This window comes from Mus caroli, unplaced genomic scaffold (assembly GCF_978045245.1).
Source record: "Mus caroli unplaced genomic scaffold, Mus_caroli_1 scaffold_19, whole genome shotgun sequence".
Classification (NCBI taxonomy): domain Eukaryota; kingdom Metazoa; phylum Chordata; class Mammalia; order Rodentia; family Muridae; genus Mus; species Mus caroli.
The window spans coordinates 67,495,174-67,520,405 of NW_028227274.1; the positions used below are offsets into that span (position 1 = coordinate 67,495,174).

The window sequence follows — 25,232 nt, forward strand, 5'->3', positions numbered from 1 at the left end:
TCAGTTCTCCCTGCCTGGCATCCTTTGCTTCCTTCTTGTTTACGAAGATGGCAGGTGGCATATCTCAGAAACTAGGTGAGGATGAGGACTCAAGTTCCTTTCCTGTCACATGCATTTCCATCATCCGATCTTCTGAACTTGTTTCCAGCTGACCCAGAGGTCCATGACCCATGAGAAGAAGGGACCGCCACTTACAAAAGAACAGAGCTTCACGGAAGGGGATGTAGGTTCAAGTACATTGTATGCTAGGAAAAATATTGAGTCAAATTACACCCCATGAATTATTTACGGTATTTTTCTTTGCTAAATCTAAGCAAACATTCCCCTTGCACCAAATCTACTCCAGGAGTTTTAACTGTTTATTGTAAAATCAGGCTCACAATGGTCCTTTCATGAAACATTTAGCTGTATGTTTAGCGCTAACAAATATCTCACATATATTATGAATGCTTCCTTATTACAAAGCCAAACATTCAGTCCATGAAACTTTCAGCCCTGTATTCCAAATCATTATGAACAAGACGTTTCCTCTCAGGCAATTTATTCTGGTGATGTGGAACCTTTGAATAAATAGTGACGCTAGTATTTTTTTTAATAGCTGTTTCCCACCACATATTGCAAAGGAAACGTTAACAAGGGCTGGATTCATAACTCATCATTGAACAAGTCACAGATTTAACAACATTTATGGCAAACCATAAATTATTTTATATGCGAACGTTCTGCCACTTGGATAATTTCATTTGGCTGCATGTTCTCCACCCTAATCATTTTAAACAGGAAGATGTCCCATCTATACCACATCCTCCGTCACCACAGGACATTGTAAGAGAGCCGCTTCCGAAGATGGCATGGCATGAGTCTGTAATATCTTAACCTAGCTTTTACTCCCTTGTTTAAAAGGACAGATTTCTAAGATAGAGCAACAACACTACCAGAAGGAGTGCTCACGTCTTACTGTTTCTCTAGACAACTCCTCTGGTCTTCTTGGTTTCCAGTATAGCATTCTTGCCAGGGTGTCGTCATTTTTAGAAGCACTGGGGTTTGAGCCAGGGGCTCTCTTGCTTTATGCTGTTCTATCAATGGCTGCGGACATCGTGAAGGGCTATTTGTTCTGGGATGGCAAGATGCCTCAGGGGGTAAAAGTGTCTTCAGCAAAGTTTGACAACCTGAGTCTGACTCCAGGGGTTCATAGGGTGGAAGGAGATAGATAACTGACTCTTGTATGTTATCCTCTGACATGTACATGAACACACAGACTTACACAGAGAGAGAGAGAGAGAGAGAGAGAGAGAGAGAAACAGACACACACAGAGAGACAGACACACATACACACACAGACATAGAAAGACAGACACACACCCAGAGAGAGATACAGAGACAGAGATACATGTAGAGACAGACAGAGACAGAGAGACTGACAGATCCAGAGACAGACAGACAGACCCAGAGACAGACAGACAGACAGACAGAGAGACACATACACATAGAAGGAGACAGAGACAGAGACACACACACAGAGGGAGAGAGATAGACAGCCAAATACACACACACACACACAAACACACACACACACACCCTACTGGTTTTTCTGGCTGTCTGATTTCTTTTCTGATTTCAGTAGTGTTCTCCAGCAAGAGAGCTCATTCTGTTTTTACCAGTTCCTACTGAACAGTGAGAATAAACTGTATCTCATAAATTTCTGTGTATGATGAAGTCCTGAACTGGGAACACAGTATGGTTTTTGACTAATGTCCATGTTACTTTTTTGTCCTCACAAAAACAGCTATTGCTTTCTTCAGTGTAAGGAATCACATAAGGTCTAGCACATCACATTTTGAGGATAGAGGAGGCCTAGCAAGCCTTAGGAGAAAAGCTTTTATAACATGGTCATTCAGCCCCTGAGCCTTGGATTCCAGCTCAGTGCACAGAAACCATACTGTGGCTCACAACCATCAGTAAGGAAAGGCAAGAACCTGGAGGCAGGAGCTGATGCAGAGGGGTGCTGCTTACTTGCTTGCTCCTGGTGACTTGCTCAGTCTGTTCTTATGGAACCCAGAACCATCCAACCCCATGGTTGTCCCACCCACAATTCATTAGTTAATAAGACAATGTGCTACTGGCTCTGTGCTTACAGCCCCATCTCTTAGAGACAGTCTTCTCAATTGTAGTTCCTTTCTCGGGTGACTCTAGCTTGTGTTACGTTGACATAAATTTCGCCAGCATGCAGTCAGTCATTGATTGCTTTCTCCCTTGGAGTAAAAGTTGTTTTTAAGAAGGAAATTTCTCTGGTGGTTTTGATATTTGAGCCTTAATTTTATGAATGAAACAGAAAAACAAAACAAAACAAAACAAACTTGGGAGCAGTTAAGTGTCCAAACCACATCAATATAGTCTCTGTAGAGAACTGAGGACCAGCATTTATATTTTCTGGAGCTGTTGCCATGTAGTATGTTTGTAATCCCACTGCTGTGCAATGTTAGGACTGAGATAACAGCAACCAGGATTATTACAAGGCCACATTTACAGTTTCTCCTAGAGGTGTTTAGAATGCCGGTCATTTCACCAGAAGCAATCACACCTCAACTAAGTGTGATTTCTGGAGAGTCTACTGCACACTGGAGGGAGTGAAAGTGCAACACTGGACCTGGGGATGTGTGAGCTCACACCTCTGTGATGGTCACCCAGATGAGATAGTACTGTATCAGTGGCTTTCACTTAGCTTAATCTCATGGACTCTTAAGATCAAGACAAAGAGAATCCGTAGGAAGAGAAATGACTCCACAGTGTACTTTTGAAATGATTAGTTTTGAAGTCACCTCTCATAGTTCAACTAATTATGGACAGTTCCAAATGTCTAGCATGGATCATCTTCAAGTGTCATATTCTCCCAGTTAAGAACTAACCAAGGCCAGTGCTCCTTAGTTTCTGAGATCAGACAGAATCAGGTACATTCAGAGTATTGGCCATAGACTCAAGTACCATGTCCTGATAGGCACTTTAGTATGTGGACTTAGAAATATATACTACACAGAAGCCAATTTGGCATTTAAAATTGGGTTACTTTCAAAGCTCTTTGCAAAATCTTTGAGTATGAACAATTCTCCTAATTGAATAGCCTTGTGCGTGTTGGTGTCTATTCATCAGACCTTCACGTCCAGTAGGCAGACAATAATGCGGGCTACTCAGGATCATCGAAATAATTAAAGAATGTGTGCCAAGTGCCAATATCAGTCTACTGCAAAAGTGGATACAAAAGAAATGTAAAAGTCCTTCCCACCTTTTCCTTATTATAGAGTGCATATTGTAAGGTTGAAAATGAGCATACCCCTTCACAAACAGGAACCAAATAAAGTCAGGGGTGATGGCACACATCTTTAGTTCTAGCACTCAGGAGGCAGAGGCAAACAAATCTCTGAATTCAAGGCTAACCAGGGATACATCATAAGATCATGTCTCAAATTTTGTTAAATTAACTAACCAAGTAAATAAAATCCCAGTATTTTTCCCATTTGATTTTTTTTATATGATACATACAGGTTGGGTACTATATAAATGCATATATATATATATATATATATATATATATATATAAAATAGGGAAATAAACATTATTTATTATTACTTATTATTAATAAGTAGTTCTCATGCATTCATTAAGTCCTTAATATCTGATGCCATATGCTGTGTAAGTCAGGTTTTCCTGATGCTGTGATAAGAGATAAGACACCTGACAAAGCAGCTTAAGGACAGAGTGTTAATTTGGGCTCTTGCTTCCAGAGGAGATACAGATCATCACGATTCAGAAATCATAGTGGCAGGGGCATGAGGTTCGCCTGTTTTCTGGGATCTGTAATCCCAAAGCACAAAGTGACCAGGAAGATGATGCTAAGCTGTAAGACATCATAGCCAACCCCTAGTGACCCACTTCCTCCAATAAAGTTCCACCTCTTAAAGGTTCCATGACCTTGATATGGTCTCCAATACTGGGGACTAAGGATTTAAATACACAAACCTGTGGAGGACATTTCACCTTCAATCCATACCTCATGTGACTGGCTGAAAGCACAGAGCGCATTAATTACAATTGTATCATCATAACCGTTGTAGTTATAGGTTGAATGTGAAATCGCTCTCCCAAACTTCTGTGTTTCAATACCTGACCCTCCACTGCAGTATCATTTGGGAAGGTAGGTGATTTTTTGGAATGGTTTTTGGAATGGTTTTTTGGAATGGTATCATTTGGGGAGGTATGTGATTTTTTGGAATGGTTTTTGGAATGGTATCATTTGGGGAGGTATGTGATTTTTTGGAATGGTTGATAAAGGCTGCTCTGAAAGCATCAGTCTTTGAGAGTTATAATCTACCCTACTTCAGGTTAGGTTCTCCATATTCTTCAAGGCACGAATGAGTCATCCTGCAAACTCCAGTTACCATGGAACGAGCTGTCCCAGCTGCCTTGCTTCTCCACCATGGCGAACTTAACCCTTTGGTAGAAATAAGTTGCTTCTGCTTCATATTTTGTCACAACAGTGGGAAAAAAAATCAAATAATTTTATTGCCTCTATTTGTGTATGAACTGACCAATACTTTGTTTCTCTGGAGCTAATAAACTAGTGAGAAAGAAACACATGGACTTGAAAACAGGTAATATGGGCATCTAAAAAAAAAAGTATAATTATGGGGGGTGAGATGGCTCAGTGGTTAAGAGCTCCGACTGCTCTTCCAAAGGTTCTGAGTTCAAATACCAGCAACCACATGGTGGCTCACAACCACCCGTAATGAAATCTGATGCTCTCTTCTGGAGTGTCTGAAGACAGCTACAGTGTACTTACATGTAATAAATAAATAAATATTTTAAAAAGTATAATTGGAAAAAGCATGAATTGAAAATGAAATTGTCTTAAGTATGTCAAATGAGTGATTTGATAAAAGGATGCCAAATGATACGGATGGTGAGTCATGCAACATGCTGCCCGTCTCCACTGGGTGGGGAGGATTGGATGCCTTTTCTGCATTTGTGGCATCAGAACACAAAGAACATGTCACTGGGAAGTGACAAAGCAAGGAAAACTCTTTCCTTTGTGGCATTCACTAGGCACGGAGTCAGTGGAACTTACTGCTAGCATTAGTTAGGAAAGATAAAACAGAAAAGAAGTATCATGTGGAGTGTCCGTAATTCTTGACATGTTGTATTCTGACTCCCACATGTGCATCATGGCATACACACACACACACACACACACACACACACACACACACACATACACACACACTCACACCAAACACAGAAATAAATGAAGAAAAAAATAAGAAATGAGGCCTGGGGCCAGTAACATGACTCAACAGAAAAAGGCAGCTGTCACACAAGCTTCATAGCATGAATTCAATCCATGAATATTATTATAGAAGCAAAGGTCCAGGGACTGAAAGCTGTCCCTGGTCTCTGACCTTCGCTCATCCCCTGTCCCTCTTTCTGTGATACACACACACACACACACACACACACACACACACACACGATAATACTTATTTTTTTTAACTTTAAAAAAGTAAAGTCCCAGGGGAATTGCAGGAGACTTACAATTTTGTCCTGATCTCAGAAATAGGAATGACTGTAGTCCAACAGAGGAGAAAGATTGTTGGAAAGGCAGATTAAGTGGAGGTGAAAGATCAATCGCTAGTGTCAGCTGCTCTGATGCCAATATTGGGAAGTGCTTAAGGACTTCGGTACCACCGTGAAAAGGTGCTGTGATGGGAAGCCATGGAAGAGTCCAAAGCTCATAAGAGAATTTTGGGAAAATGATCTTGACAAAGGCACGCTGACTCAGGTGGGAAGATGGACTCTATAAATGGGAGATTGGGTAAAAGAGTTCTATGACTGTTCAGAAGACAGGTTACCATGGACCAAAAAGCAGAGGCAATAGGAGGAGGTGGCTGGTGAGAGAACAACTTCCACGGGATGTGGGAGCAAGGGACAAGAAGAGAAATCTAAAGTGACACACGATCTTTAACCCCATGAATGTAACAAGGTTTAGATTTCTCTTTCTGCCATAAACATCTAGAAACTGAGGAAAATTAGGAAAAGATCACATTCCCATGTCAGAAAGCTGACAACATGGGACTCTGACCTCTGAGGGGCAAAGGGGGATTTAAAAGTGATTCTTTCATGCACTGGCATTCTGCCTAGAAGAAACTGTTAAACTTCCACACCAAGGAAGGGACCCTCAAGCACAGCTGCCCAGAATTGCTCACTTGAAAGCAGAACACTGTGCAAAGGGGCCAACGTAACACAAGATTGAAGACTACAACAAAAGGGAGTAGAAGGCTATGTTGAAGTACTCCAGAGAGCTGAATGGGTATTCGGCTGAATACCAACCTCTCTGTGTTAGATAAGTGTCTGCAAAGGCAACGTCTTAGCAGGACAATGATCGTGGAGTGTTAAGACTTGCAAAAAGGCTTGACAGAATTCATGCAAAAATGAGAAATCATGTTGCTTTCCACTGGTTAGAATGGAGCCAAGCTAGTCATGATGGCACACACTGGTATGCTGAAAAGATGGGCAACCAGGAGGATCTTGGGGTCAAGGGTAGCCAGAGCTACACTTTAGTGACTGGAGAGGTGACTCGGCAGTGAAGAGCACCTGCTGCTTTAGCAGAAGAACCAGGTTTGGGTTCCAGCACCCAGGTCAGGCAGCTCATAATTGCCCATAACTCCAGTTTGAGGAAACCTGATACCACTCTCTAGTGTCCTTGTGCAAAAGTGCACATACATACAGACAACCAAACACACATACATATGCACATGCACACCACATACACATAAGTAAAAATAAATACTTAAAGTGGAATCAGATAATTCAATACAAACTGCAGTATATAACCAAGATTATGATTTATAAACAATATGATTTATAAAACCCCCTACCATACAGGTTAATCTTAACCTGCCTTTAAAATATATATTTGTATCCACACAGGGGAGACAGATGGAGTGGGAAAGAGAGAGAAGAATAATTTTTTAATGAGAGAGAAACCAATAACTCCAGGAAGCTATAGATTTTTAAAAAAATAGCAGAAGAGGAAAGCCAAGCCACATTGAAATAACCAGATCAATGAGAAACAACAAAAAGAGATTTAAAATCACCACTGAATTTGTCTTGTGGGGAGCAGAGAGGTACAGGGGCTAATTATGTGGTGCAAGCTGACTTCAAACTCACGATTAGCCTCCTGGTTCAACCTTCTGAATACAGAGAGTATGTGTGTGCCAGAAGCCCTGGCTAATCCTTGAAATTCTGAAAATGAAAATTATATAATTTTAATAGTCCATATGTTCAATAAAATCTTTAAAAGGAGACAAAAACTGTTTTTTTTGCACGGAAAGAAAATGAAAATACAACATGTTGAATTTATAGGAAGTCGTTCAAATGGTATCTAGGGGGAAATTTGCTAATTTAAGTACTTGTGCTAAGCATTTAAGATGCAGAATCTTGTCAGTTACCTAATTTCCCACCTGAAGGAAGTGAAAAATAGAGTAAATGAAACTAAAAATGAAATTAAATAGTAAAACTAAGAGCAGAAATGAGTAAAGTAGAAAGAAAGTAGATAATTCCAAGGCTTTGGAATTATAAACATCAATAAGAATAACAAACAATTAACAGAATGTGACAGTGTACATACGGGGTAGAGTACATCAGAGTCTGGAATTGAAAATGGGATGCCCCCATGGAAGGAATGTATTAGGAACTTTGCGTCAATGATTATGATATTTTAGCAACAATAGAATTCTTCAGACACAGATTTCTAAAGCTCTCTTGAGAAGAGGAAAACTGAAAATTCCATATCAAGAAGCTAAAATTGGGGCATGGGAGATGACGCAGTCAGTAAAATGCTTGCCACCCAAGTGTGAGGACCTGAGTTCAGATCTTCAACACCCACATATACCAAGTGTGGTAGGGAGCATCTCTTACCCTAGTGCTCAGGCAGAGGCATATGCAGGGAGAGCCCCAGAGATTGTTGTCATTCAGCCCATCCCATCTGTGAGTGCTAGGTTCTACAAGAGACATTGTCTCAGTAATGATAACAACAACAACAATAATAATATGTTAGGAATAGAAGAAAGTACCTGATATGGACCTCTGACCTCTGCATCCATGTGCATACCTATGCACAGAGGCCCACATGCATACACACAAAGAAATCTAATTCATAAAGTAAACCTTCAAAAATCTATAATCCTTGCACAGTTCTTGACAACTGACAGCATAATGCCAACCATGGAGACTCTTCAAGAAAGCAGAGGCCAAGCAGAGTCTCTCAACTTGACTTGGAAGGCAGCACTGCCCTGCTAAGAAACAAAGGCACATGTCATTTATTAACATAAATATACATATTTCATAAAGGAAGCAGCATTAGCAAGATGCTGGCAAGCAGAATCAGCATCTCAGATCTGTTTCTTAATGAGTAAAGTTTATCCCCAGAAAGCAAGGTAAGTTCAACCTCTGAACATTCATCAAGGAGCCAGGGAGATGGCCCTGCCAGACAAGACCCTAGTTCCCAAGCCCAATTACCTGATTTTGATCACTAGAACTCACATAGTGAAAAGAAAAAAACCAAACTACTACAAACTCACCTCTGACCTCTACACACATGTACTGGATAATATATGCCCACATGTTTATGTGCACACACACACACACACATACACAATGCAAAAAAACACAAAAATATGAAATGAGTAAAATTCAGTCGGAGTAATACACCCAAAATTATAGCTGTAATCATAATTATTGGTCAAACACTAAATGTTGACCCTAAATTTGTGAGCAAGTCTAGAATGCTCGTCCTCACGATGTTTATTCTAACAGGAACTCCAGTCTTAGGCAATACAATAAGCCTGGGCAGGATGCAGGAGTGGAGTTGGGAGGACATAAGTAAACGTTCTTCATTTATATTTTCTAGGTATGTATAAAAACAACAAAACAAAACAAACCTAAAACAACAATAACAACAACAAAAAACAAACCACGTAAGCCATGAGAAAAAAGGCTCCCGGGAGCAAGTGAGTTCATCCAGGTCACAAAATGCAAAGGTCAACTGCACCTCAATGAAGTCTTTTAAAATGTTTGGAAGTTACACTGTGCAGTGTAACATCACATACAATTGTGTCAAACTCAGGAGGAGATTTAGAATAAATTTAACAAAATACACTGAAGATCTGTACATCAAACCTCAACAGCCCTACTGAGAAAGATGAAATAGTACAAATGGATGACTATGCCACCCTCATAGACTGAAATATTTACTTTTACAAACATGAAGATTGCCTCCAAATTTACCTAAATTCAATATAATGGCTAATAAAATCTAAGTAGCTTTTTGTAGGAATAAGGTTTTTCTAAGTTACAGGGAATTCAAATTCTTTACAATACTAGTGGCCAGAAATAATTGGGGGATTGTTTGATATTGATATTAAGCAATCTAACAATCTATAATAGCAGTAGCTTAAAGGAAAAAAGAAAACCACACACACACACACAATCATATCAACAGATACAGAAAAACAAAACTCCTTAAACATCCAACATTAACTTGTAACAGAGACTATTTGGTGGCTTATAAATACAGGAGCTCTTCCTCAACTTTGTAGGGAGTATCACAAGTTACTGTTATCATCATAGTTTAAAAGGGCTATGACAGCTGTCACTCAATGCCAAAGCCCAGAGGAAGAAGCAGTAAGGAAAAACAGGAGACATCAGAGGAGGAAAAGGCAGAAGAGGAAAAGGAAATATGGAAAAGAGCAGAAGAAATCAAAAGAAAAATTTGGGCACATAAAGTATGAAATGCAATATTCAAAGAAATACTATCTGTTTCCACCTTGGATGCGTTACTTACTTGAGCTGCTTCTGTGACCATAGCAACGTTTAGAAGGTAGGGAGTTCTTTTGGCTTACAGTTGAAGGGGATACAGTCCATTGTTGCAGGGAAGGGATGCCATCAGGAGACAGAAGCAGATGGTGACATTGTATCTACAGTCAGGAAATGGAACACCAAGGGCTGCTGCTCAGCCCACTTTCTTCTTTTCAGTGGGTCTGGGAACAGAGCCCAGGGACCAGTGCTGCCCACATTTAATATGGGTCTTTCCCTCTCATTAGCATAATCCTCATTTATTGAGGTTCCATAAAGGTTGGGTCAGTGAGAGGTCAAAACAGGGCCGCAAGTCAGAAAGCTGTTGGCATGGAAGTGTCAAAGGCAAGTAAGACTCTCTCCTTTCTGATTAAGAGTCTCTCCCTTCTGATATCCGGTGCTAACCAACAGTAGAAATCCTTTGGCGTGAGCATTATAAAAATGTAAGGATAATGTACTAGGCCTTGGCGAAGTGCTTGAAGCACTTCAAAGACAAAGGAAAGTGTTTAAATTTCAAAGAAGGCAGCCATTGATCAAGTTAAGAGTCCAAAGAAACTACCAATTACAGATAGCTCCCTGAATGTGTAAGATTGTTGCCTGGTTCTTTTTAACAAATGCTTGCCCTAAAATGGGATCCATTTATAAAGGTTAGAAAATTCAAACTAAGGATGAGTCTAATAAAACTCATCAGAAGAGATGATTCCCAACACATGCGTTGACTCTGCCCGTCACTTGGATATGCAGAGCTTCATGGGGAGATAAAAAGCAAACCTGCACGAACACAGAAAACCTCGACGGCACATACTTGGGTGACACTGAACATGAGATCAGTCATCCTGAACTAACAGAATGAAAAATAATTCAGGTCTTATCTTAATTCTTTAAAACACTGAGGGCTTTGGTGGCGCTGTGCTAAGCAAAAGCACAAGAGGACGGCCAAGTGGAGACCTAGCTGGTATGACTATTCTTCAATCCCCTTTTCTAGAAATCAGGTTCCCTGTGCCATGAAACACAGAGGGCTCTCTCCTGACCTGACTCCCTACCTTTCAGAGACTAGTTTCCTTTCTAAGCCTTTGGGACCTTAGTTCTTCCACAACTACAATTCACTCTGAAAATCGACCTGTTTGCTCGCTTGCTTGCTCACTTGCATAACTGGATTTTGAAGCAGGGTCATACTATACAGCCCAGTTGCTCTTCTTCTTGTATTCACCATGTATCCAAGGCTGGCCATGAACTTGCATTCCCCTTCAACCTCTCAGGTGCCAGAGTTATAGGTATGTGCCACCACAGACAGCCATAAATCTGCTCCTAATAAGCCCCACTTCTGTTTCTCACATGAAAATGTCCTTATCTGATTCCCATGAGCACTCTTGCTGAGAGACATGATGATTTAATAACTTCTGCCATGCATTTGCAAACTACATGAGCAAACCATTCTCTAACTGAAAGTTTATGTTCTTTTCCCCTTGACTGTATATTTTTATTCGGTTTCTCTCATGCAGCCTCATCCTACTGAAATATGTGCCTGCGGTCTTCAATCACGCAGCCAGACTCAGTTGCAACAGTAGTACTCACACTGAAGATTTGAAATAGAGTAAAGGGAGTGACACACAAGGATTTGTGATTTTTTTTTTCTGAATTGAATTATCATTACAGATTTTACCCTACAACTGAATCAACTATATGATGCATTATACATTTTGGTTTTGAAGTTAGTGGATGCTATAAATAAATATTACATATTGGAAATATCTCTTGGAATAATAAGAAAAAGACTTTTTCTCCCAATGAGTTTGTGCTTCTAACAATGACTGCTACTTATGGTTAGAAAAACGCAGGGGACTTGGCAAGGTGGCTCAGCCAAAAAGAGTGCATTCTCCTCTTGTAAAGGACATGAGTTCAGTTTCCAGGATTCACACATTTCACGTCCACCTGTGACTCCAGTTCCAGGAGATCTAGCACCTTCTTGTGACTCCCATCACTCTCGGATCAGTGTGGTAAACATACATACACTCAGGCACACACGCACATAGAATATATATTTAAACAAAGACAAAGGTTTCCGATAAATCTATAACTAATGGATTGGGACAGGCTAGCTAGAGCCCACACAAGTGGGCTTAGCATTGGATTTTTTTTTTTTTAGTTTATTTGAAATTTGCTTGGCATTATGAAATTGGACTTCTACCTTTTATGCATTTATGTTATTTATAAATATGAATGTGCACATGTGTCAGGGCATGGAGGTGGAGGTCAGAGAACAACATTTATGAGTCCATTCTCTCTTTCCACCACGTGGGCTCTGAGGATGGAACTCATTCAGGTTGTTAGGCCTGCCTCAGCAAAGGCCTCTATCAACTAGTCATCTCACTGACCCAACACTAATTTTTAAGAGGGGAAAACAACTTCTAGAATAAGCACAAGGGAAGATAAAAGAGCCCAATGTGTTGTGACTTACATTAAAAAGAGAAATAGAGGGATATAATACATCATTATCTAGCAAAAATTAATCAGATAGATTCAAGAGACTCTAAATAAATGCTCAAGAAAATGATGGTTAATGTGAATATGTGTTTCTTTTCTAGACAGTTCAGTATTGCTACTTTAGAAATAAACTTGAAAAATCTGCTTTGTCTTCTTTTAGATGAAGAGACACAGATGAGACCATAACCTCAGTTGACGCCCACGGTCTCTGCTTATGGATCTGTTTGCCCTGGTGCATCCAGCCCTGGTGACTCCAGATGAGTAGCATTTTTTTTTACAGTTGAAGAAACCTGAGGAATGAAAGATAGAGTAGATGTCTGATGCCCAGTCCTCCCTGAAGAGAATACAAGGGAACTGAGGTGCTGCCAAGCCCTCTTACATCCTGGTCCCCCAATCCCTTGCTCCACCCTCGTGGCGAAACCTTTGCACAATCCCAGGTGAAGGGTCCCAAGCATGTATGGCTGAGAAAAAGGAAAGAGAAGCCACCATGGGCTAATCTTCAGTCTTATGTCACCGGCGTTTCTTTTGCAGTTTCTTTCTCAGAGCTGCTAACCCAGGACAGCCAAAGACGTTGAGAATGTGAAACTAGATCTTTTGTATATTCCTAGGTTGAGTCTGTGCAGCACACAGTGTCAGATGTTTTGTCTCCACATTGCCAAACATCTGGATTGCATGAAGGATCCACTAAATGAACTTGACATTCATCTTGTTCCCTGCTTAAGGGTGTCTTTTACTCCTCCTGGCTGTGAAATGCCCCCTTTGATATCAGTAGCAGGTCTGAGTGTGAAGTCAGCTGTGTGCACCATGACACACACAAACACACCCTACTCAGCTTGATCTTTCCATCCTTCCTTTCCACTTGCTTTTCTAAACTCTCTTGGGGACTTCGTATTTTGGGGCCATGTCAATCAGCAAATGACAGATCAGGTGGGCATCTTGTCAGTCACCCTAGACTTCAGTTTCTTCCACCTTATCAGGTCTGTGACTTTTGCCTGCTCTCTGTTTACTCTCAGAAGGTCCATCTCTGCTCTGTGCTGGTATCTTCACCCTATTGGTACCACAGGAAGTTAGAGGGAGGCAGCACAGCCCATCCCGGTGGGTGCCACACGTTATAAAGGAAGTAGCATAATGAGCCGCCTTCCGTCGAGGGCTCTCCAGGTCCCCCAAATCTTTCTCAAATATGATTGTTTATAAAATGTTTGATAAAAATAAATGATGCTTTCGATTTAAACAAAATTTCACACTGTTACTGGTTTTAATAACAGTTTTGACAGATGAGATTTTCGTCATCTGTTTTTTTTTTCTTTGTGAAGGCTTCTTCAATAAACTAAAAATGCTCTAAACTAACAGATGTGCTTTTAAAGTAGGGTTTGAGAGTGAGACGTCAGGAGCTGAGGCTTGTCAAAGGCTTCAGCAGAGAATTTTACTCCCGGCATCAGAAAGCCCTGGTATCGGGAAAATCACACACCCAGTGACTGAGGGCTAAGGAGAGAAACTGCTTCTATACCAAGGTGCTATTTCTCTCAGGCCCAGACTCAATCTGTGCGTGTTCTTCCCGGCTCTTTGATCCTGCAGTGTGCGGGACTCCTGCGAGCAGAAAGTGTTAAGATGTCAACTGGAACTTGTTGGAGCCGATGCTGATGTTTGACAAGTTGATGATTTGTGACTATTTTCCCCCATCAGCTCAAAAACTAATGAATTTTTTAGCAATATTCAGTTTGTAATAATTATTTTTGTCTGAATATATCAGAGTTGAAGGTTGACTGTAAGTACCCTGATTTTGAAATAGCTCTCTAGCTTCCAAATTACAACAGCTCAATAGATTTCCTTCCTTCTTGAAGTGAGGGGTGGGGCAGCATACTGGCAAATCAGATTGTCAGTGACAGTAACCCTCAAGCTCCGGTCAACCAAGAGTGAACGCAAAGAACACATTCTGTCAAGCTCTTCTACGATCTACATAAAAATCTCTTCCCCCCAAATGCATATATTGAAGTGTATTAAACACGCTCTCATGATCAGGCTAAGGAATTGAAAAACAGCAATTTGTATCTTATCGTTCCCACTGATATACTCTTACACCTCTCTCTCTCTCCTCTCTCTCTCTCTCTCTCTCTCTCTCTCCTCTCTCTCCTCTCTCTCTTCTCTCTCTCTCTCTCTCTCTCTCTCTTCTCTCTCTCTTCCCCCCCACACGTGTTTGTGTGTGTTGTGTTGTGCGTATTTCATCAAGTAATCATTTAGTCCACAATTCTATACTTTTCTTGACACAAGCACAAATTATCAGTGAGTGGCTGCTTCTAACCTCATGAGCCTTTCTCGGTGGCTCTGGTCAAAGATCCTAGAGACGGAGCTAGGACAACCCCGAGAGAAGCACGAGCTCCCTCCTTCTAGCATCCTGGAAATTGCCAGAGGCAATCCTCTTGGGTATCATGAGGTTCTGCCCAAGAGAGGGCATAGTGGGAGAGCTCAGGCTGTCTTGGCTAGACTTCAGCCAGAGGCATATTTGGAAGACCTCAACAACAGATGTTCTATGGAGGAAAGAGTCAGTGTACTCTTTGGAGCTACTTTATTGGGTTCTAACATCTCCTACCCTTCCAACTACTATTCCACCCCAACTCCTTCCAATCCCACAACACGAGGTAGGAGAGAATGAAGGTGTGAGAAGAAGCAGGGCATTGAACTCTTTAAAAGACGACTTCCTGCTGATTAAGGGCATCACCTTCCTTGGGGCACATCCAATCTCCATGGTCAGAATATCTCCAACCACTAATCTAGCAAAACAGCAATAGAAAAAGCAGCCGCAGAGACAGCAGCAGGAAGAGCAGCAGCCACCACGGGCCCTCTCAGGGCTCTCCTATTTATACCCTCCCCAGAGGTCCCAGATTTAAACTATCTGCATCTGGCAAAAAATCACACTCCTCCCAAAGCACGAGACAGTCATGGTTAATGGCTGTGGACAAACTGAAGCAGCCCCATATCCCACACCTGGGAGTAAAACACAAACATATTTATGCAATATAACTGGGCTTTTTAAGAAACCTAAATTCTCACTGTAAGAGCTGCAGAGGAAGGTAGGGAAATCCCAGCTTCTAGGCCCACAAAGGCCTTAAATGAGAAGCATCAGGTAGTCCCCAGCCAAAACCCCAAATGTCATAGTCAGATAAGACTTGAAGTGCTGTGATTGAAGGAAAGGGACATTGTATTCATGACTTGTTTGGAAAACAGGGTTTGGCTACGTTTGCTGGGAAGGAGGCAGGACTTAAGCTCCTCGAATCGGGGGCTTGAACCTGGCAAAATTGAAGTCCTTGCTGGAGTCTAGGCTCTACCACACATGAAGCTGGCAGGCTGTCACCATGAAAGGGATAGTATAGGTCGATAGGGACATGCACAGTGAAGCAGGCTTGTGCTGTAAGACCTCAGTGTGGCACCATATCCGCATCTGTCACCCTGCTGGACCCTGGGCTCGTTTGAAAGATGCTACATCACATTCTTCTTTGGGTCTTCAGCACCCACATCATTTCTGCACATGGAAGACCTTCTCCTGTGCTCCTAAAGGAGGACCATATGAGCCATGATGGAAAAATTAGTCAAGGAAAAATTCTGAGAGCGTGAGAACGCACAGTTTATCCGGCATTCGAAACACAGTTTCACCAGAATTCTGCCTTTAGAGTAGAGAGCATTGCCTGACGATGACAGTGACGTGTCTTTCTAAATATGAATCCTGAACACTTAAAATATAACCCTGTGTCTTCATCCTTTAGAGCTTCTCAGACTGTCTTGATTATTTTTTAACCTGTCAACTCGACTAGACATGTCATATGGTGAGAAATAGAACTACAAAGAAGATAAATTTAGGGGTTGGGGAGATGTCTCAGGGCCTAGAAGCACTTGCTGTAGCAATCTGAGGATGTGAGTCTGGGTCCCAGCATCATGGAAAGGCCAAGTGGGATGGAGTGGCCCCTCTGGCCCAGCACTGGGCAGGGCGGGCAGGTTGCTAAGAGGTAAACCCACCCAGACCAGTGGGCTCCCTGTTCTCTCTCCCAAAAGAAAACCAGACGCAAAATGATTAAGGAAGGTACCAGTGTGGACCACGAGCCTCCACTACATGTGAATACATACAATGTACACAGAGAAAGTAAAGGGAGGGGGGACTAGTTCAGGGGGAAGGAGATTTAATGTAAACTATGAGACTTAAGTGAGACTTAAAGGATATAATTGACTTTTGTGTTTGGTTATTTGTTTGTTTGAACCTTTTTTCCCCCCAGCCTATTGGAGAATCAGAGTTAAGTGTTTCTCTTTTTATCTTAGTTGGGAAGAACTTGCAACTTTGTATCAATCTTTCCTTCCCCCCCCCTCATGACTGTGCTTCTGTGGTCTATTTATATCTTCCCTCAGCATCTTTAGCTTGCTCTCCCTCCCCTTCTTCCTACCTCTGAATGCATCTGGTACCAAGGACTGTCGCTAGCTGTTGAGGGTGCATCAGTTCAGAAAGGCAGACCTCTGTCCTCAAGGACATGGGGAAAGCTACTCTTATAAAATATACAACACATCAGCTCCTTCCATCACTTCCCCTGTCCATCGAGGATTTCCTTCTCACTGCATCTACAGTCCCCTTGGGAAGGGCCAAGGGGTTCCTGTCCTTGCCATCACCACTCAAGCCTCCAGTCTGGGGTAATTATATGTCTTGGGGCATGTAGCAAAGCTTGGGGTAGCATATTGAGTGTTACCCTAGATGCTTTTATTTTTAATAATGAGCTGGACCACCAGGTGCTAAAATGGCTTCCTCATCCCTCAGAAACCTAGAGGAAAGTCATCTTTTCACATCCTGCTCCCCTTTTGGGGGTACTTTTGTCTTTCCTCTTGGCCTCAGGACCGATAATATCTCAAAATTTGACCAAGGCTGAGAATAGCAAATATGTGTGTCTCCAAGTCTTTTCAACTCATACTCTGATGCTTTGAATATGTTTGGCTCACGGAATGGCACTATGTAGAGGTGTGGCCTTGTTGGAGTGGGTGTGGCTTTGTTGGAGGAAGTGTGTCACTGTGGGCTTGGGCTTTAAGATACTCATCCTAGCTATCTGGAAGCCAGTTTTCTCCTGTTTGCCTTTGGAACAAGATGTAGAACCCTCAGCTCTTACCACATGTCTGCCTGAACGCTGTCATGCTCCCTCCTTGATGATAATGGACTGAATCTCTGAAAACTGTAAGCCAACCCCAATTAAATGTTCTCTTTTATAGGAGTTGCCTTGATCATGGTATTTGCTCACAGCATCAGAAACCCTAAGACACACACTAAGACTTACAAATCTTTTTCACCCTTTTTCTTGAATTTATGTATTTAGTTGTATTATACTGGGATAGGGAAGAGGGAAAGTTGGGAGATGTCCCAGAATATAAGGAAAGAATTGCGACTATCCAAGGCATCGAAAAATATCTGTAATTATGCCAAATGTTCCACCTACATATAATCCAGTCACCTTCTGTGTAAATTACTAAGAAATGGGGTAAATAACAGAAATGGAAGAATTTGGCCAGTGATGGGTACCTGGTTCCTTCTAACAGGTAACAGAACCTTGATAACAGCAAAAGTTCGGCTTTACCCTATTTCTCTACTTGTATATGCATGTTTTATACCTAGACAGTGCTTCCTTCTTCTCTTCTTTCGTCTTTTACAATAAGCACAATCATTTATTCTTTCATTGTTGGCAGGAGGCACATGTTGCCGTGCACTGTGGAGGTCAGAAGACAACGATTACAAGTGAATTCTATCCTTCTGCATTGTGGGTCTCAGTGATCAAACTTGGACCATCCAGCTGGGTAGCAAGCACCTTTACCCACTGAGCCCGCTGTCTTCATCTCTGCATCCTGACTTCTATTTTCACTGCCATAGACAACCAGGCTCCTCGGGTTTACCAAATATTCCCTACCTGGCAATCTGACCTCACTCTTACTCATATCTGTAAAGTCTGATCCCTGTGTCCATCTCATGATTATTTACCATGTTGTTACCCCCTCACTAATCTCACAAATACATTGAACAGGAAACCTTTTTTTTTTCTTTTTTTATGTATTAGTACACTGTTGCTGTCCTCAGACACACCAGAAGAGGGCATCAGATCCCCGTTTCAGATGGTTGTGAGCCACCATGTGGTTGCTGGGAACTGAACTCAGGACCTCTAGAAGAGCAGTCAGTGCTCTTAACTTCTGAGCCATCTCTCCAGCCCAGGAAACCTTTTGATAGGTGACTGTGATAACAGTATACTATCTTTGTTAACTTATATAATTCTACCCTGGTAGGGCCAGAAGGAATTGCTTCTTTCAGCCATCTGGGATCAAAGTCCTCAGAAAAATCTGAAAACCTGGAAGTTGGAGAATTACGTTTTATCCTCAGCAATCAATGACCTTGGAGAATCACTCGGTGGTTTCATTGTAACAATGAAGGTGAACCATCAAGGTGAAGACTCAAGATGTTCAGTAGCAGCAACCCTTAGGGATCGTCGATAGACGCCAAGCAAACAGGCAAATTCTCCGTTGTCCTACAACGGGCTGAGAGCACCACACCAATGAAGAGTAAACAACACGTGGCACATCTGAGGGGTGTCGCTTAAGAATATATACAAAGAATATACTCTAGGCAATGAATGAGAAAAAGACTACAGGGGAAGGCCAGCAATGTCATGGCAGCAACTTTGAAGAAGGAACACCTGCTTACACATCAGGCTCTCCTCCTATTGCCTGTGAAGATAGACAGTGAGCCACCAAATAGGAGGAAACTCCACTGAGAAACTGTGTCACAAACTTCTTCTCAATCCTCTGGTGACCAGTTAGGACGTATGTATCCCTAGCAATATTTATTCTCCATTGCAGTCTCTTAAACACATGGCCTCATACGCTGATCATCCTAACATTCTATTTGTCTACAAAACAGATTTTTAAAGCCTCCACTGCATGCCCCGTACTTGAAGTAACAAAAAGAATGAGCTATTTCTGAACCAAAGAAGCACCATCTTTGGGTCTTTTTTTTTTTTTTTTCATACAAAACCAGCGAGGACAACTCCATGTTAACTACTATGAATGTGGATCTGAGGGTTAACACTGTCAACTTGGCATTCTCTAGAATTACTTAGGAGACAAACCTCTGTTCATGTCTGTGAGGGCCTTTTTAGATTTCATTAAGAAAAGAAGGAAGGGAGGACAGAAGGGAGGGAGGGAGGGAGGGAGGGAGGGAGGGAGGGAGGGAGGGAGGGAAGAAGGAAGGAAAGAAGGAAGGAAGGAAAGAAGGAAAGAAAGAAAGAAAGAAAGAAAGAAAGAAAGAAAGAAAGAAAGAAAGAAGGAAGGAAGGAAGGAAGGAAGGAAGGAAGGAAGGAAGGAAGGAAGGAAGGAAGAAAGAAAGAAAGAAAGAAAGAAAGAAAGAAAGAAAGAAAGAAAGAAAGAAAGAAAGAAAGAAAGATGGATGATGGGAGGGAGGGAGGGAGGGAGGGAGGAAGACTCGCCGTTGTGCATAAGGGTGGCATCAGCCCATGATCTGGGGTCTGGAACTGAGCATAAAGAAGTAACTGAGCTGAATGGCAGCGTTCATTTCCAGCCGCCCCATCCGCACCCCACTTCCTTACTGCAGATCCAGTGTAACCAGCCACCACACGATCCAGCCACACTGACTTAGGTCCTTGTTGTAAAGACTGTACCCTCAAACAATGAGCAAGGTAAACTTCATTAAGTTCCTTCTGTCTGGTATTTTGTCACACCAACAAGAGCTGGCCTTCTCTGAAAAGCACTCTCAGGGGGCGTGGACCTTGTCTCTGCGGCAAACTCTTCCGCCACAAGTGCCATACTGTTTAGACATTCTAATTGTCTCCCTTGCATTAGCAGCATCTCCTCTGTGGTACTATAATCTACTTAAGCGCAAGGTTCTGTGCTTACACTCATTCTTTTCGGTCACACACAAGACAGGGGATTACTTCCTTAGCTTTGCACTCAAAGACCTCTTTTATCTGAGGATAAGTCAAAGGACGCTAAAGACTTGATTGATTTCGGGGATTAAATGCAAGACTGGAGACATTTCCCCTTAGTGAAAAATTCTTAGTTCTTTAATAACAAAACCATCACTGCAATTTATATTAAAAATTGAATTTTAAAAACATGTTTGAGTGTGAAGAGGGGAGAAAACATTGCTAGTCCTATGACATTTTAATGCTTCGTCTCTTCAAAAATTTATTATCAGCTTGGTTTTCTTTCACTTAACTGTGCTTGTAATTTTTCCAATTAGCTCCAAACTCCATTCCCATTACATCGCCATCTTAGAGGACTATTAGGACAAATCTTTCTACAACCTATTGCACTAATGATAACTCTTATGATCTTATTTAGATTTTTTTCTTTAATGTGCAAGAAAGAAAATTTCCCTCCTTCAAGGAAAGCTGCTTTTCCGAATACTACCTTTGGGTAAAGCTGGCCCAGCGGACTCACTGGTTGTCACCTATGGATTTCCTTATATGATGAGTCAACCTGGGTGTGAATTGTGGCGCATACCTGTAAACTCAGTACTTGGGAGGCAGAATGACCAATGAGAATTCAAGGCTCGATCTTGAGACTGCATCAAAGGGGACAAGGATGCTCCACTTGTCCTTTTAAAAAGCACCATGAGAACATGAAGCTGGTATTGGCGGGGGGGGGGGGGGGAGTTTCTGTGTTGTAATAACTGCTGCCGTAGGGGAGGGAGGGTCCAGGAACAGGTGAAAATAGAATTCTCCAGAGGCAGCTGGCATGAGACAAGCTGCCCATGACCTACTTCTTGGACTCTATGATAGAGAGACGTGTAAGTACGAGACACGCCTTCTGGTCCTGACCAGAAAACCAGCAGAGTCATACAGAGTCAGGAAAATGCTAGAATCCCACTGAGGGAAGCCAGCGTCTGCAGTTAGGAGTACCACAGAGTTCCAATAATCCATAGAGGGTGTAACTAGATCACTCTGTGAATGGGATTGGGTGGTGTCAGGCAGCCTGGACCTCCAGCTGAAGGAGATTACTTGTAAGTAACAGATCAGGAATGACAAGGACTCTATGGGAAGTCAAGGCTCCGGGTGGGACCAGCTTGCACGAAGCTCTGTGTCTGATCCCTAATGCTGCACGTAATCACAAGTCTGTGGTGGTAGCCACAAGAGGACCGGCTTCAGGTCATCTCTAGCTACATAGCAAGTTCAAGATGACTGGGATCTAAGAGATCTCTCTCAAAAAAAAAAATCATTCAAAACGTCATACATGTAGCTGTATTTTAGGTAAACCTTCCAAGTCACCAACAGTAATATTTAAAGTCAGACGTCAAGGTGGGAGGCAGTTTTTTTGAGACCCCAGTTCACATACCTTCTTCTTGCTCAGAGGCCAGATCCAGCACAAACATTTGTTCCAAAGAGAGGTCCATTCACTTGCTTTTCCCTGCTTACGATTGGAGCCAGGATAGGAGACTACAAACCTGGCCCTTTTTAGTAAAGCTTTATTGGGACAGAGAGGTGTAATTCGTTTCCGTATCATCTAGATCTGGTTTTGTACCAAGACTGCACAGTTGAACAGGGACAGGGGTTATGGCGGCATGCAACATCTAAAGCATTTACTACCACGCAGAGAATGCTTGCTAACTCCCAGAGCGCTGTGTAGTTCAAGACCACTGCGCTTCATTCCCTACGTTATTCACTAAGCAGAGGGCTTTGTGCAAATCACTTGAACTCCCCGGTTCTCCTGTCTCAGAACTCATAGTGCCACTCATTACATCCCTTCTTCTAAAGACCCCATAGCTGTCGTAAGCAATCTCAACCCTGATACAGACTTTGAAGTCTCATCCTTAACCCGGAACTTCTTCCACACACTAGTCATCCAAGTCCAGGGTCAGATGCATGGAATGTCCCTGGCCCAGTGTCTACTGAGCAATAAGCATCACATAATATAGAACAATCAATTATTGCTATCAGTCACGTGGTGACCATTTCAGAATCTCCTTCAAGTAGTTCATTTCTAATATGTCCCAATGTGTGCACTCTTGCAAAAAATAAATAAATAAATAAATAAATAAATAAATAAATAAATGTCTAGCAATCTGGACACTGGTCAGAACCAGTAGAATCTGAACAAGGTACTTAGTTTTAATAATGTCAATATAAAAAGATTTTAAGAAGATCTCTTATCATTTTTTATTGCTGACCATCTCCATAGTATCTTGTAAATTGCTTTAAATATGCTTTACACGGGTATTTAAAGTTTTTTGTAGGCCTCTGTCAAATGCAGATAAGGGCTGTGAAGGGAAAAATTTACATTTCATCAGTATTAAAAATTTATTAAAACTCATGAAAATGCACTTTATTGTGCGTGTGTGTGTGTGTGTGTGTGTTTATATTACAATCCCTGGGATATACTCAGGTGAAAAAAAATCATCTCACATTTTCTGCTTATCAACTCAAAGTCTCTCTTCAGCTCCGAACTCTATCCATTGCATCCTGTCTTCCGAGGAAGTCTAACTGCAGTAATCTAGACCCGGGAAAAAAAAGGCTTTAAAGTCTTCCCATAGGATGTGTGGGGTGGAGAGAGATGGAACGTTAGTGTCAAAGAAGCATATTATTTGATTCTCAATATAATTAATAAACTCTTTCTCTTCCCCACAGGAGTCTCCTAAATCTCCGACTCTTATTTGTGTTGAAGCAGAAGATTTGGCTACTTACCTAGCAGAAAGGGGGGTAAGAATCTGAAAAGGGCTTTAAGTATTTAGTACTTTAAACCCTGCATAAATTGGAGATTTGAATAAAAAATCAGCCCTGGTATTTTTCTATGAAAACAGTGAACAGAAGGAATATACAGGCTCAGAGGAATTAGCGTTTTATGCCAAACATCAATCAATCCGGCTTTAGAAGCCTATTTATAATACTGTGGGGGTTCTGGACAGTAGCACTTCACACTGTGAAGACCAACCCATGACATTAGACGGTGAACAATTGAAGTCTTGACAAATAATTAAAACTCTGTTTGAAAATGGAGACATTTTTTCCCACAGCTTTCGAGAGCGCGCGCGCGAGATGTCATCGATATTCAAGAGTGTAAATATTGACTAGTTATTGCTGCTAGCCAGAAGGAGAAAATTCCCTTTGAAATAATAATGTGGAGTGTGTGTATATAACATATACATATGTATGCACACACATATGCATGGAGATGTTAAATATATAGTCATATAGGGAGAGAAAATATAGATTTCACTTTATATGACAGTTGAATAGCTATGCTTTAAACAACCTATGTTCCCTGCCAGTGCCGTTTGAGTGTGAGTATGTATGTATGTGTGGATATGTGTATGTGTATGATATGCAAAGAGACATGAAAATATTTCTGAAAAATTTTATCCATGATTTTTTTTCTATAACATGATGAGAGACATTAGAAAGCAGCGAGCATCTCATCTTAAAAACCTTCTGTGTTGTTTAACTTGCGATCTAGAACTATATACTTTTAGAGCTTGAAAGGACAGAATTAATAACCGTGTCTAGTTTTCATAATATTTTAAGCCCACCTTAAATCCTTTTGGGGTGCAGGCAAGGCACAACTAATACATCAATTAGAATCCTGGAAACGGCTCCTTAATTTGACCATTTTTCATTTAAGAGACATGAGAATTAAATTTTTTTTAAATTAAGAAAATCCTTCATGAGTATTATTTCAGGATCCTCATTAAGCGGAGAACTATTAGAGATCTCGGCAACGCTTTGGCAATATGGAGAGAGGCAGAATAAACAAAGGCCGTTACCTTTCTGCATGGCGCTTCCAATACCTCTCTGGCACCTGCGTGCATTCCATCAGTTAGTGCAGCGCCTCGTGGGATGCACAGAGAGAGCGAAAAAACAAGGTACACGGGAAAGAGAGCAGTCTGCATGGCGACTGCGGCCCAGAGAGGTGAGCCTCACCCCAGGTGAAATGCACTGTGGACTTGGGGAGGCCCCTGGAAAAGAGGATCGCAAAAGAAATGGCATTAGGGAAGGGATAAAAAAAAAAAGAGAGAGAGAGAATGACCTGTCGTCTGTTTCGAGAACAAAAACCAGAGAATGGGTGTGAGATTGTGGCCCGGACTGATTAAAGTTTGGCGTGGTTTTGCAAAGGGCTCAAGCTCCACGCTAGGCTCTGTGAACGTCTGACTCCACCAAAGTCACACACGCCGAACAACAGGAAACAAACCTCCATGTTTACACAGGAAATAGAAACCGCCATCACCTAGACCCACGCTGTTAACCGTTTTAGGGAAGTTAGTCTAGAACGGACTAACCTGGATGTAGGAGGAATTATGGGTGGTACATCTGTCTGTTCTTTCCAGCCCTGTGGTTAAAGAATGGGACACGCTAAATACCTGTGAATGTCTTGCTAAGGGCTTCTGTAAATCACACACACCCAGGAGACTAAGAGAAAATTCCCTGCAGCCTTTTGTAAATGACTAGAGTTTACAGTGTTTCTGACACCCACCCCAACCCCCTTCCTAAGTGTAGGATACTGTTGGCTCAGGTTATGTCGTGTAGAACACTGGTCATTGTGGCTAGTGCCGGGTTCCCATGACAACCCCTGTGTCTACAGCACAACAGGAAGTGTGTAAAAGTTACTGGTTGTGACTAACTGCACACTGACAAAGAGAAAAGTACTCTAGCCCAGAAGTAAGTAAGCCCTTTGATTCAAAAGAAGGCCTTCCCCCAGGCAGACAGCTATCAAACCCCCCACTCCAAACTGGAGTTTAAAAGGTCCACTGAGAAGACCCCGTCCTTCCTAAGGACCCACATTAAATGGAGGCCCAGAAAGTTAGCATCGCGATCCAAGTGTCAGTCAGGAC

At 41.8% G+C, this 25,232-nt stretch overlaps 1 long non-coding RNA gene across 1 annotated transcript; it reads right to left on the bottom strand.

Annotated features, from left to right (window-relative positions):
• Positions 1–22,579: 22,579 nt before the first annotated feature.
• LOC110285200 (uncharacterized) lies at positions 22,580–24,878 on the bottom strand. The gene is made up of 4 exons (XR_002377032.2): positions 24,681–24,878; positions 24,168–24,359; positions 22,813–22,900; positions 22,580–22,667 (listed from the first exon to the last, which is right to left on the bottom strand). It is a non-coding gene; the product is annotated as an uncharacterized LOC110285200 (long non-coding RNA).
• Between the last annotated feature and the right edge of the window lie 354 nt (positions 24,879–25,232).